The sequence below is a fragment of the Cyanistes caeruleus genome, chromosome 2 (assembly GCF_971803275.1).
Source record: "Cyanistes caeruleus chromosome 2, bCyaCae1.hap1.1, whole genome shotgun sequence".
Classification (NCBI taxonomy): Eukaryota; Metazoa; Chordata; class Aves; order Passeriformes; family Paridae; genus Cyanistes; species Cyanistes caeruleus.
In genome coordinates, this window is record NC_141702.1 from 48609175 (window position 1) to 48620915 (window position 11741).

Consider the following 11741-nt stretch of genomic DNA (forward strand, 5'->3'; position numbering starts at 1 on the left):
CTCTGAAAGCCTCCTCCCAGGCCCCAGCCACCCTGGCCAGGGGCCAGGAGCTGCTGTCACCACCAGACCCACAGGAAAGGAGGTATGTTCCCTGCTCGGCACACTGCCCAGCTCTTCACCAGGTGGGGCAACTGGGATGTCACAGAGGCAGGAGCTGGCGCCTCACTGTGCCAGCAGCAGGGCAGCCTCCCCCAGAGACAATTTTGTCTGGAGTGTCCTATCTACCTATAAAATGCCATCAGATGTGGGGATGGGATGATAGATGCATTTAAGGCAGAAGGCCTCAAAGCATGTGTGCCCATAGCCTTACCACTCCTTCTGCTGCTACCAGCTGAAGAAAGGGACATTGAGCCCTCAATACCGTCAGTTGCCAACAGGGCTGCGAGAGGAAAAGAACTCGAAGAATACCTGAAAGGAAGGCAAGGAAAACACATACCAAGAGGCTTGCCAAAATACAGGATACATCACCACCAGTAGCACTCCAGTGGATGCTTATGCATTTATTTTGAGATAGATGGGAAGCATTAAATGGGACTGTGATCTTATAATTAAAGTGCTCGGTTTGTGTTGTACAAACAGGGAGCAGCACCCATCTGCAGCCTTTTACTGATGAATGGGAAAGAGCATCAACCATACAATACCCATTTGTGAGAAGGAACTTAAAAGATACCCACCAGAAGACTCGAAGAAAGACAAAAAGCAGTCTCTGTTAAAACACAAGTCATGGATCATTTAAAAAAGGATTGAGAGTTCTACTTCACTGTAATTTAGTCATCCATCTAAGGAGCCTATGCCAACAGGTAACAGATTTTGCTTGTGCCTCTGAAGGCAGCATCCAGGTGGTTTGAAAAGGATGCTGGATCAGCTTCTACTCCATTCACTGCTATTTTTGTGCTTTATGCTGAGAGCTGTCCTGCCCAGACCTCACTCCATAGCCAGGGTCACATTAGCACTCGTGTCCAGCACCCACAGTTATGGAGCTGAGAGGTGACTGCGGTGGTGTGATACTGCAGGTGCAGCTCCCCAGACCCTGGGCACTACCAGGCATGGATTCTGAAACACACACAACACACACCTGGGGCAGGAGCAGACAGATTAGCACAGTGGGGTGTTGCAGCTTCTCTGATTTGTCTAAGGGTTTCCCTTCATGATGGGAGTGGTGAGAGGTGCAGACTGAGAAGCCAGGTTTGGGGGAAAGGAGGGCACCTAAGTGCTTTGCTGAATTGAAGCTTTAGGACTCTGTCAGCCTATGGAGAACATGTATGCTGTCTGAATGTCTACAGTGCACACTGGAAGGAGGAAAATACATGCTGAATTAGTGCTGTGGTCAGTTATGTGCCAGAGCTGTAATGGTGGAGGTGGGAGGTGGCAACAGTGCGCAGGATTGCCCATTCATTGTAGAGATCCTGCTCCCCACTCCTCACTCCCCATCTTGTCTCTGCCAGCTCAGTCCATCCCGGGCACGCAAAGGCAAAGGTGCTGCACAGAACCCAGAGCAGCCCCTTGTCAGCACATTGGTTTCTCCACCTTTCCCATGGGGGAAGATCTCTACCTGGGGGCCATCCCTGGCTCTCACTGGCACAGCCACATGCCCGCTGGCACCAGGCTGGGCGCTGCCCTAGGTCTGCTGTGCAGCCGGCCCCCCGCTGCTGGGGCTCGCTGCCTGCTGCTCAGCTGTCCCGTGCAGCAGCCCCAGGGCTTGGGTTACAGGACAGTTTCTAACTTTGTGCCTGTCCCAAGGCATCAGGGCAGAGGCACATGATTTTTAATTTATGAGGACACCCATAGAGCTGTCACTTTCAAGGCAGGTGTTGAGAAATTGGCAGGGGGCCCGAGCAAAGAAAAAGACTGACCTCACCCTGAAATAATGGTGGCCAACATGGTCACAGGACAGAGAGTATTGACATAAGCGGGCTTTAAAAATAACTGGGTCATCCCGCTAGACTAGCTCCACGTCTTATACAAAGAAGCCATGAGGTACCAATTTATAGTAAAAGTAGGAGTGCAAACAGCTATTCAAGGGGTCGAACAAATGAGTACCATTTTGAGTCATTATTTTATTTAGCTGTTTTAATTCTCCTACCCAAATCGAGTGCTGAGGCACCACTAGACATAGCATCAGAATAAGGCAAGCTTTCAAGGTCCATGAGTGGTGACAGCACAGACACCGGGGCAGCTGTGGTTGTAGAGTGGTCACTGCTCTGCCTTGTGGCTGCAGCCACTTCAGATCCAAGTCAAAGCAAAAATCTGAAATGGACAGTTGGACTAGATAATCCTCATAGGACTCTTCCAGCTGAACTATTCCAGTCTAAAAATGAAGCAAAGGTCACAAACAAATAAACATTTTGTTGCAGAGGAAAGTCAGTGAATATGTGTTAATAGAACTTGGCCTTAGAAAAAAGGAGAGGAAATCCAGAGAGGAAATTACTATTTCTTTACCTAATCCAAGCTTTGGAAAAAATCTTAAAGCAGACTGTTCTCCATTCAGATTTGAGGTGGGGCTGAGTGCTTTCAGACAAATGCTGGTTTGCAAAACACACTTCACACCTCCTACGATCAGGGCATTTCGCTGCAATTCCTAAGAGGAAAGAACAAGATTTGGCTTAGACAGAAACCTCAAATAGTTCCAGTAATTATGAGAGTTACGAGGCCAATAATGACTTAGCTTTTGACATCTCCATCCACAATCGCCTATTCCTGGATTTCTGGCACCCATTTAATTCCACACACAGTTGAAGAATGCTTACTGCTGCTCCTGCCCTCTTCAGCTCTGTCTGTCACTAGAGAGAAAGTGTAATTTTCTCGTAGAAAATGTTTTACAGTAAGTCTTTCATACCACCTGAACAGTGCAGAGGGAGAAGACAAGAACAGAGACTAGATACTTCCTACTGCAGCTCTGTGAGAATACAGTCACCACATGCTCAGGAGCACAAAAATTAAATTCATGTACTGGTTAACAATATTGCTTTTGTCAACAGTATAAGTTGACAGCAAACTCTTCTCAGTCTTTGCTTCCTAAAGGAAAACAGCTCCTCAGCAAGAGCTTACAGCACCCGTGTATTCAGCCAAACTGTTTTTCTCAGCCAGGAGAAGAGAAACAAATAATTACAACATGGAAAATGCTTGCTTTTGCTTTGACCAAGCATGCCTTTGAGTCAGCTGTTAAAGGTTTGTCACATGGTGACCATTCCTCATCTGGGTAACTAGCTAACTACCATAAAAAGTCCAGTATCGTCGGCATTAAGTTGTTTGTCCAGCTTGTAAGGCAGTTTTCTAAATCAAGACATCGTGTTACCAGAGGTCAATAGATTGCTATTTCATGCTTGATTATTTACATGCTCCTTCTAAAAAGCAACTTGTTAATTTTCAGTTTTGCAATTTAGGCTTAAAAATATCAAAAATATCTTTTTTCTGTAAGACACCTATTCTGCTGCTTTGCTAATTCAGCTTTAGCATTGTCAGCTCATCACAAAGGGCAGCACTGTGTCCCCTGTGCCATGTTCAATTTAAATCTAATATTTCCATTGCAACTTGCACAACGAGCATAACTCCTATCTTTTCAGTTGTGGAAGACTTCTGTAGCTGAGCCCTGAAAGCATTGAAGTGAATAGCAAAAAATATTTAAAATTAATCTGGGGAATAACAACCAGTATGTATTTTAACTATTTTTTTTTTTTTAATCTTCTCTGGCCCCCATTTTATAAGGCAGACTGAAAACAGGCCCTAAGGAGTTTGCAGCATTTCATGACAAATTGTAATTGACAGGCCAAATTAAGAAGAAATACCCTCAACAAAGCAGATTCTGTGAGCCCAAACATCTTATTAAAGTGACAGGCCACCTAATTAGCTTCAAATGGAATTAGGAGCTTGTTCCATGTTTCTTTTCCAGTAATGTGGCCCTCCCAATTATCCATGTCCTGTTTCATTCATTTTGACTGTAAACACCTTTCCAATATAACAGATCCTTTCTTTATCAGTGTACTGTGGATGAGATTTGACAAAGCCATGGTGCTGTTGTTCTAAGTTGGGGCAAACCTCTTTGGTGTTTTCCCTGTTGCAGCACAGCTGAGAATTATGCTGACTAGCCAAGTGATTGTAATTTCTGGACAAGTAATTGGGGAAAAAAATGACCCTATATAAATGGCATTCCTAGGCATGTCAGAGAGCTGTTGTAGACTGCCACAGAGTAACAGTAGAGTCTACAAGGTGGAGGCAATGTAAACTCGGAGATAGCTGTGATTTGCCAGTTTAGCCATATCAGTAGATACTTCTCATAGTATCTGTCTCAGAAAGATATATTTTTCAAATGATCTTTTAGTTGCTTGGCTTGCATATGTTACATTCAGAGAAATAAAATTAAACTGGGCTTTGATAGCTCAACTGAAATAACCCCGGTAAGTGTTTTTGACCCTGCAGCAAGAAGCAATTAAACAAGACATACATAGTGCATTAAAGTCTTGACTCTTCAAGTTACTGACACATTTGGTGGTGATGACAGTCTAGGAACAGGAAGATCAAATCTTGTACTTAATAACCATTAGTCCAAGGCTTCATGAGAGTAAATAAATTACTTCTCTAGATAATATCCATCTGACATGCCACTTGGTTTGGTATTAGCTTTCCAAATATTGGATAAAAACCAGTATCAATGTGTTTTTTTAAATTCCAATCTTTGGCTTACATTTGGCTGCGTAGTTTTCCCATGTATGTGCACCTAACAGGTTCTATATTCTTAGTAAAAGTAGAATAACAAGTATCCCTGAACCTCTCTAGACTTGTGCTTCTAAATTGCTTAGCAAAAGGTGAAATTAACTATTTAGAATTTTGGGAGTAGGGAAATGTTTTCAAAATAATTTTATTAAAAATGCACAAAGGAGGGGTCAGTTAAGTAGTTCTCACAATACTGATCCATAGCCAGGAAAGCAACCCTAGGAGAGTAGGGACACAGAGTCTCTCCAGGCACAACTCCACTATTTACCTAAGTTCTTAAGTAGAGAAGGACTGAATTCAGTGTTTCCAGTACTCAGTGAGCCCTTCTTTATCTCATGTCCAGGGAAAAGGATGGCAGGGTTGTGAAATTTTTTTGGACTGCTTTCTTAAATGTCCAGAAATTATTTCTGGGCAAATTCACTGAAGAAGCATACAAATAATAGCTGATTTTTGCTAAACTTGATCACAGCTGTGAGTCAACAGTAAACCATCCAGGCAGGTGGAAGCATTGCATGTTGGAGATTTGTACCAGACTACCTAAACATAAATAATCTCCAAACAATAGCCAGAGTTGCTGGGTAGCCACTTGATGCTTCATAGTTATTCTCATTATGTTACAGGTTAAGTAGGTTACATGTTCAAAGGCAACCTACCAGCAGACATCTTGATTAGCTATTTCCAGGCTGAAATCACCCACACAGCTCACTTCTTGATAGTTAATTCTATGCAGCACATGTATTGTGGCAGTCACAGAAAAGCTGTTGCCATGATCCTGACACACTTGTTAAGATTATACCAAAATTTACATGAAAGGAAGGAATCCATCTCTTTCTATTTTTATCGATAATATACATTCGCTACTCAAAGAGCATGAGATTTCATTTTGGAAGGGCATGGTATTCCAAAGCAAAGATGATCATAGAAGTAAGATGCTGTTTGGTGGAAACACTTCCAAGCTGTGTCAGGCAGAAGAGCATCCAAATTATTTTACACATCTTCCATTTTCTAACTGTATGCTGACATAATGTTTATATGCTGTGGGTATGTTGATTAAAACCTGCTGTACAAAAGTGAAAACTTACAGTAGTCCATGCTTATTTTTCCCTTCCATGTCTCATTGACTGGCAACATCAGTGGACAGATGAGAACAGTGCTATTGATTTAAAGGAAATTTCCCAGCTTGTTCTTAAACATCTTTCCTTGCTATGAATTCAGCCAATGAAACAGTAATATTGGGTTTGAACCCAGTACAGGCTGAAAGTGTTCTGCTTGGAACCACAACTCCAGGTTCCCTAGAAATGCTCCCAGTTTGCATTTAAGTCTTCCCATTCTGGTTCCCTGGTTGCTCCTGTAGTCACTGAAGCAACCTAGTCACTAAGGAAGAATTTTATGGAAGTGCTTTTCATAGTGAAAATTCCTTTGCTGGCCTATCATATTTTTTTCCATTCTCTTTCCTTTTTTTCCCCTTACCATTGCAATCAGGGATATTTTCAGCTCAGATTATTATGAGGAGAAGGATACAACATAAATATCAAAGGTGCTGTTCACCATACCAGGTCCAGAAGATTTCTCAATACCATGACAGACATCTTCCAGACAGCTAGGTGGCCAAGAAAATAATAAATCTATCCATGCAAAGCAGATGGCCTGGAATGCCTCATTACTCACAAGTGAGTGTGGGATTCACAAAATCCTCATGACATCCCAGGAAACTGCTTTTCTCCATAGTTTTCACTCATAAATGTTTGCAGTTTTTCGTGGCTGCATCAATGGACTATCTTTTTATTTTTCCTACTCTTCCCTTTTTCTCCAGCACTCTGAAGTAAAATTATTTTCTTTTTGCCAGCCCAGGGAATTTCTTTGTCCTGTCTGCTTTCTGAAGCTACTTTTTCCCTTTCAGTAGATTCAGGGTTCTCTGTGACTGGAGCTGCAGAGTGCTCAGTAACCTGAATTAGGCTGGCAGTGTTGCAGTGGGTGATCATAATAAGCTTGACAAAAAATTACACTGTACTAACAAAGTAAAAAATCTTATTTTCAATTGTTAGAGGTGGCTGATTACACCAATCTCAAAATTTGAATTTTGACCAGGAAGAACATACGGAAGTGTTTCTACCTGATATCCCCAATATATAAAGTTCAGATGTTCGAAGTGGTACCACAAATATGGTACAGGGTTCAGTGTCCAATACAGAATTAGTTCAGATGGTCAGAACTAGAAACTTGCAGTACATGCTCATCTGCAGATATTTTCTTCATTAAAATATCCTCTCCTTCATTAACTACAGTAATCCACACTGTTCTTTTACAGAAAGCTTTGTCAGGGGTGCTGTTACTCTTGAACACTTACTTCCTATATTCGTAAGGATTATGTAAACTATTACCAATTCTAATGCAACAAACTTCTATTGTTAAAATTCTTTTCATTGAGGAAACATAAGCAAAAGTTGTTTTGTTTTCTGTGGGAATCAAATCAAGGTTAGAGATCCATTCACTGCATTGGGTAGCAAAAAGAAAACATGTTTCCTCAGAAAGTTAGCAGCCTAAAATGCTGTCAGAAACTCTACTTGGAAAGATATCTGGGATTTCAAGAAATACCTTTAAAAAGAAATCACTGTGGTACTGCTTCTTCTCATAAACATGTGAATTAATTGGAAAAAGAAAAAAAATAAGCATACATCTCTGGGAAGTAAGGCTTGGGAGGATGAAGTAGAGTGGATACCTCTCAGTGGACATCTTGTAGGCTCATATTTCACAGCCCTGTCCGCATTAGTTCCAGTTGCTAGATTAGTTCCTATCAAGAGTTACATTTAACTCCCTATAACTGTTCCATTTAACTCCCTCCCTTGTACCTTTTATGTCACATTACTCCTCAGAGGACAACTTGATCTGAAACAAATATGACTTGCATACAAGACTGTGTTTTGACATGGCCACATAAAACGATGTTTGCATGTTTCAATGAGAAGACCAGTGGTGAAGGTCTCACAAATGAGTACCATCCATAAGGTAAACACAAAAAATGTTAATAAAACTTCATTTGGGGAATTAATATGACAGCTTTTTGGAAATAGGGACAGCTATAGATGTGAAATAACATATATGGAAGCAATTATTTTTTAAATAAAAGTGTAAGTGGCTTTTTTATTTGGTGAAATATATTTTAAACATTTAAAATGTTTTGCACCATTTAAATAAAGGCACAAGGTTGCACATTCCCTGGCTCTGTGCACTACAATCTTCACTACCAGAAGCATTTAATTGTTTAGGTCAGTACCTATTCAAGAGCCCTTCCTTAAATGCACTTGAATATAGTGACAATTAAGCATATGGTTAGGTCCTTTTCCAAACTGCCATTCAGCTTTTTAAATTTAAAATACATGCTCATTTTGTGCAGAAGTAGGAAAACACATAGGCCAGTGCAGGATCCCACTCTCCTCTAAACAGGAGGGAGAGGAGTAAAGGGAAAAGTTTCTGTAGCAAGTCATATAAATGAGTTAGCAGGATAGGAATCAGTGACAGTGTCCAGTCTGTATTTTTTAGATACATAATGCCCAAAGAAAATGTGAGACACTTCTCTAGACAAAGTTAAATTTTGTACAAGGGCAGAAACAGAACACAGCACACTACATGGGCACTCTGGAAATATTAAGCATTCTCTAACTAATTCTGAGGTAAAGTTGCAAGAAGAAAAAAAATGGTCCTGTGTTCCTGTGGGACAGATGGGGAGCTAGTGACTTAATAACTTGTCCCTAAAGAAACTTCATCACAAATTAAAGCAAAAGTTCAAGACTGCTAACTTGCATCCCCACTGAAGTCTTGTCACCAAATGCACAAGTACTGCAAAAGATAACTCACAGTCAATTTTTCTTTAATTCACCAGATAACAAAGATATAGAAAGAAGAAGCAGCAGAAAATTTCCTTTCCCCACCACTCCACTTCTCGTTTCCTCACCCAGGGAGAAGGGAAACTGGTTTCTTTTATGAGAAAGAAACAAAATAGTTATGGCTGATTATGCAGGGATAGTCAAAAAAGTTAAACCACCAGCTATTGGATAACCCTCCAGCTCCTCTCCTCTGGCTGAAGCACGTATTCCCACATCATCTCATGCACATTCTCTGCCACCAATAACTAACTACTTTCAGACCTGCCTCCTTTCCCTAAAAATGACAGATGACGGTGGTCTAGCACAGGTCTGCCCAGATCCATCCCTCTGCTGTCCCAGCCTCCGCCTGGCTGCCCCTGCAGGAGGCTGGCCAGCATGGTGAGTTAAGCCTAAGATTCTCAGGATTCCCCACAACATAACAGCAATGCTTCAGAGAGTTTCTGCAGCTTGTTATGGGGGATGCCGTGCATGGTTACGAGAGGGTATCTTTTCATTTAGTCTGAATGCTTGGCACCCTCGGACCGTAAACAGAAGCCTAGGTAGAAATAGATGGAATTATTTACTTACACTTCCAGTGAGGAAAATGATTAGTCAATTAACTTTGCTAATAAATGGTATCTTGTGAGAAGATAAGATGTCAACAGGCAAAACTAGCCTCCAGGTTGTGTCAAAAAGAACAAGCCCTCTGGCATTTACACTGATTTATGGTGAACTATGACAAGTATGTAAATGATGAGAGTTCCCTTTTATGTTTACATTTGTGCATTTTTCTTTGGCTATTTCTGATGATAAACATATTAGTGCAGCTACTTATAATTTGATATCATTGACAGGGAAGCATTCAGGCTGGAGAGATATCCTGCAGTGCCAACTTCCTGTACTACAAGAGGCTGAGAGCACTGTGTTGGTAAATATCTTCAAGGAGAAAATGGCAGCTAAAATTGGCCACAATGATATTACAGGGATGTAATAGAAAAAAAAAATCCAGATGAAAAAAGTTTATAACACAAGATAGGGTCAATTAGTTATTCAGCTCATTTAAGCAGTCCAGCTGAACAATTATAGACAGCTACCAATTCCATTACATAGCCATGAAGCAATGTGTTCATGAGCTTCTATTTGTGATGCCACTGTATCCACCTGGGATATCTAAATCTCCTTTCAGTTCACTTGTACGTGAGAGTTACCGGGCTATGATCCTGCATGTGTTAAACCCACCACACAACACAATTTCTGGGTGTCTCAAACCATGCAGGTGCTTCAAGCTGCCTCTGACTGAATGGCCAGCTCAGGAAGTGAACATGGCATGAGCATGGATAGCCTTGACCAGAAGTTTGCTTTCATTTTATGCAAATACAGCTTCACCCTCTCACCGTGCACTTCCACCATCCTTAGGCTAAACTGCTGCTCTAATTCTGCCAAAAGAAATAGAGCCCTAGAGATTACAATCAAGAACAAGGGTTTCCTTACACATATCTATCCGAGTCAAAATATTTAAGAAATTAATTTTTTAAATGCTCTTTGGATCAAAACAGTCCAAAATTCTCAGTTTGGCACAAGTCATGTGAGGAGTTCTGCAGCAGGAACTCTGTGAACTCTCCATGTCTTTGATTTCAGTGAGCTGTTTTGGTGAAGAGTAAATCCAAGTACTATGCTCTCCAGAGATCATCCTTACATTACTTGTATCTGATTCTACCCTGAACTTCTCTCACATGTCTGTATAAAAGTTAGAAGGTTCAAAGCACAGTCTACCTTAGCACAGGCAGAGCAGTCATCTGCAATTTAATTATTTCCATTGGAGGCTACTTACAAAGCTGTCCAGTCCCTGGCATCCCCAGACATCAGCTGTAAAGAAAATGGCACATCTCAACATTCCCAAAGCTTGATTTCAGATCTAAACTTTGAGCAGGTCCACAAGCATAAAGATCATGCAAAAAAACTCTCACCTGAGTGAATCCTGAACATTAGAGAAGCACAGTCACAATTTCTTCAGGGTGCAGGAGTATTCCACAGCAGCTTTCCCATGAGTGAATGAGAAGAGGCAAGGCCACACCATTGTTTTTTTCCTTCTCTTACAGCTGCCACATGTTCCATCCAGTGACATCCTCTCTGCCAATAACTTCACAGATGTATGGCACAACTGCTGGGCCCCTGTAGGCTGCTTATAGGTTAGAAGGTCTGTGAGAAAACCTGAAAACTACAGGGCAAAAAAATAATTTTGTTTACCTTTTTTTTTTTTTCTGTGTCTGTGAAAAGATAATGGAAAGCTTTGAAAAAATTCAAAGGAAACATTTTCCACATAGGAAAGGTAATTTCTCTTGGAAGAAACAGTAAAAGAACCTCTAGTGCCTTTTTCTTAAAGGATGTAGCTGCTGAACATCAAACAATCAATAATCTGTCTAAAAAATTAAGCCTTCCATGTGACATTACTCCTCTGAAAATCTTGCAGCTTTGAGTTATTAAAATTCCTCTATTCCATGGGTCAAATGGCTATTATTGTATAGTGTTAGCAATACAAAAACATTTCCACATATATGTTCATGGAGTAAAGCTGAGTATTGGGTATTAGGTCGATTTTCATTATTTAAACCCAAAGAACACATACACAAACACAAAGTTCTTAGGAAGGGGTGATGTAGTTAGACAAGCACATAAAAGAGATTACTATTCTTGCAAAACTTTAATCTCTTGTATTCTTAAACCAGCCAGAATTAAGCACTTGTATTTCCACTACTTCCCATAGAAACATAGACTTTTTCTTCTGTCTAAACAGTATAATTCACACTCTCAAAGTTAAGAAAAATTTATTTTGGTAACTAGTAAGTAGCCCATATTGATATTTCAGCCTTCAGTTATTAGAAAATAAGTAGCTGCAAGAAAACCTGAAAAACTTCGTGGAGGCATGCTACTTCCTGGAGCTTCAAAACTTACAGAAACTTTGTGCCTCCAGCTCTAACTAGAAGCCAGTAGAAGTTACCCAGGACATCAAAAAATACATTTAATAAGCTGATGAACAAATAAGCTGATTTGACCTCTTGGTTTAACCATGTATATAAGAGGGAGATAATGTCCTATTTTATTAAGTAGGAGCTATCTGAGAAGTTGAAATGAAAGAGGAATCAAAGATTCCTGTTCTGTAAGAAAAAC

General features: G+C 40.7%; 1 long non-coding RNA gene across 1 annotated transcript; it reads right to left on the bottom strand.

The window, feature by feature from the left end:
* Positions 1-2073: 2073 nt before the first annotated feature.
* On the bottom strand, positions 2074-10749 carry LOC111927292 (uncharacterized). Its single transcript, XR_002863497.1, has 3 exons — positions 10541-10749; positions 2440-2578; positions 2074-2308 (listed from the first exon to the last, which is right to left on the bottom strand). It is a non-coding gene; the product is annotated as an uncharacterized LOC111927292 (long non-coding RNA).
* Between the last annotated feature and the right edge of the window lie 992 nt (positions 10750-11741).